Genomic DNA, 3,131 nt, shown 5'->3' with positions numbered 1-3,131 from the left:
ACAGAACACTACTGACAACCTCAAGTTCTAACATATAAATATCATATTTATATCCCTAGCAGAAGATTGAGAGACTAACACTCCATAAACAAGTAAGGCTTAATCTCAGAATGTGAGAGTGGTTTGATATTTTTTAAAGTCTGTTGTTGTAATTAATCTTTTTTTTTTTTTTTTTCCAGGCAGAGTCTCACTATGTAGTCCAGGCTGGCCTCAAACTCACGTAATCCTCCTGCTTCAGCCTCCTGAGTGCTGAGATTATAGGTGTGCACCACCATACCTGGTAATAGGAAAAAAAATTAAACTATATAATCATTTCAACAGGTGGCAAAATATATTTGATAAAATAATAAATGTTACCAATGAACAAAAAAAGGCATGGTTCTCTCTTAACATGATTAAAAGGAAAAATATCTCAAATCAGTAGCCAACATTATTACTAATGACTTTTAAAAATAGATATATTCCCATTGCAAGCAAGAACAACTGGGGCTGGGGATTTAGCTCAGTGGTTCTGCCACCTGCTTCACAAGTGCAAGGGCCTGAGTTCAATCCCTAGTACCAAAAACAACAACCACAACAAAAACAACCTAGAATGCTTACTCTCACTATTTTTATTTGGCTTCGTACAATTAAATAAGAGAAATATTGGAGATGATTAGATTTACCTACCTAGAAACCTTAAAAGAATATGCTGGAATACAAATAGCAGTAATAAGAGTTAGGTGGTTTAGAAACAGAAATAGAATAATCAGTTATTTTGTTACATAATAGTAATTTTAGAACATAAAAAAATTGAAATCTACAATGAAAAAGTACAGTTTGTAAGGTTAAACTTATCAAGAGATGTGAAAGACCAATATGGGGGGAAAAGGATTCTATTTTTCTGAGGGCTTGATGGAGATCTAAATAACTGAAATAACACATCATGGATCTGAATGAAAAGCACCTACCCTACAGATCCAGGCCACACTTCAATGGTACTGATCATGTGGAGCTAGCAAACATTTGTTGTTATATGCACTAGAAGTAACATTTTGAAAAGGATTAATGTGCTTTTCAAATTTTGCCTTTCCAAATACATCATATAGTTTCTTCCTATTTAGTTGGTAGCAATCCTATGGCACATATGTTATTTGTTTTTCTTTAAAGAAAAAAGATGATAATGTATAAGTCATTTTTTTCTAAATTAAAACCTCAATATTCAGGTTTAATTGCAAAGTTGGCACTTTCAATGAATAAGTGGGTTTGGGTTGCAGTTTGACACTCAATCTCTAAAAGAGTCATCATCACTGGTCTAGGGCGTCCACCTAGAGAGGGTTTTGAATTATTACAAAAAGAATGCGAAACGGAGCTCTCTTTGATCTTCAAAACAGGCCTTTGCCTGGTAACCCTTAAAGGATTTTCTAAATTCTTTTTGCTCTGCTTTTCAATGTACTACTGAAGAACCTAGTGGAGGACCCAGCCCAGGAAGTTCTCCGATAATGTAGAAAGCCATCCCATTCTGCTGTTGCAGACAAGTGGCAGAGGTCGGAGTACTAAGGTAGACAGAGGCCTTGATACCCTTCTAGCCACAAGGGGTGAAAACACAGAGAAGAAAGAGAAAGGAAGTGCAAAATGTATGAAGCAGCCCTCAGAGAACTCCGAGAATAACTGCAGAGAGTGCAGGAAAATGGGGGTAGAGGTGAATAAACTGATGTTACTTGGATGGGATGTATGACCTACAAAACCTGAGTATTCACGAGACTGTGGCTGTTTGTGTCACAAATATATGCACACATAGACAAAATCCTGGAACATGACACAATGCTAACAGTCTTCTCTCTGAGCAGTTCATTTACCACTGACTGATTTTTATTCTGGTATTTCTGTATTTCTAAAACTTGCAGTGATAAATTTTTCTTATGTAATAAGAAAAGCATCTTTAGGAAAACATTCAGAAACCATGCCCACCCAAATAAAGTAGGTCTGAATCCTAGCCAAGTGGTCCACTTCAGTTCCCAGAGATGACAGGAGTCAGACCCCAGAATCATAGACTTGGTTGGTGTCACCTTAATATGCCAAGTGGAAGAAATGTTTCAAACTAGCTGTCCTCAGTGATGTGTGGAAGCCGGTTAATCTAGGGGGGCTGCTTTCTCCCCTGTCCCCAACAGGAGTGCCCATGGATTTCTAGAACACACACACATGTTGAACATAGAAAACTTTCCTGAACCTCAGTTTCCCTAAAGAAGGAAAGACTAAAGATGAATTGAGTTTGTGAACTCTAAGCTTCCTTGCTCTCTGACTTTCCAAGTCTTTCTAGTTTTCTGAACCTGTCATCTAAAAATAGTTACAGAACTTAGAATTACATTCATTTATTTACTAGTATATTTTAAACTACATCATGTGTTTGGTGCTGACACTGGGGAGAAAAAAAGACACAGCCTTTGCCCTCCACCAGGTTTTTACCTGAGACAGGAGATTGAAATATAAATTATTGGGGCCCCAATCCACCGCAGGAAGGAGAGCCACACCTGCTCCCAACCCAGCAGCCATCGCTCAAGCACTGGGAGGAAGGCTGGGCCCCGATCCACAGCGGGAAGGAGAGTCCCGCCTGCTCCCGACCCAGCCACCATCGCTCAAGCGCCAGGAAGGTAGCCGCACCTGAACCCCCATAAGCCCTCCCCCCCCCAGCACTCTCAGACCTCCTGGCTGTGCCAGTCTTTGGACCCACTCTGCAAAGGCAGAGGTGGTCATCAAGGGTATTTTTCTGAGTTCCCAACTTTGAACATCTTTAAAGAAAGGGCGTGGGAAACCTGTAATAGAACGTTGTGGAGTTCAACCACTCAGAAGGTTGGGGAACTCAATCTGGGCCTTGCAGCCCGAGGTCAGTCAGCGTCATGGGGTTCAGCCATCAGCTAACTGAGATCAGGGGTCTTGCATCCTCGCTCTGTCTGAGCCATTAAATGGTAAATACACTATATTGAAATTTTGTTCACTGCAGACATGTTCTGGACTGCTTCTTGATTTCAATTTAATTCAAATGATTTAAGGGTGATAGACTAGTGACTACCACAGGTGGTCAGTGTCCAAGTTGTGCTTGATTTTAATGTGTTGCTGATTGTATCAGTTGGGGTAAAGCATTGCCGTTGATT

At 40.1% G+C, this 3,131-nt stretch overlaps 1 protein-coding gene across 16 annotated transcripts in view; it reads right to left on the bottom strand.

Moving 5' to 3' along the window:
* Nucleotides 1-238: 238 nt before the first annotated feature.
* The window catches only part of Tmem8b (transmembrane protein 8B), a 78,929-nt gene continuing 76,036 nt past the window's right edge, over nt 239-3,131 (bottom strand). For all 16 annotated transcript variants that reach the window (XR_004515432.1, XR_004515440.1, XR_004515428.1 and 13 more), the window contains one exon: nt 239-277. The gene's annotated coding sequence lies outside the window, so the exon portion shown is untranslated. The remainder of the gene's footprint in view (nt 278-3,131) is intronic.

This window comes from Fukomys damarensis, unplaced genomic scaffold (genome assembly GCF_012274545.1).
Source record: "Fukomys damarensis isolate Sample0158 unplaced genomic scaffold, DMR_v1.0_HiC HiC_scaffold_36, whole genome shotgun sequence".
Classification (NCBI taxonomy): domain Eukaryota; kingdom Metazoa; phylum Chordata; class Mammalia; order Rodentia; family Bathyergidae; genus Fukomys; species Fukomys damarensis.
Note: the sequence above shows the minus strand (reverse complement) of the source record. Positions and strands in the feature narration are given on the sequence as shown.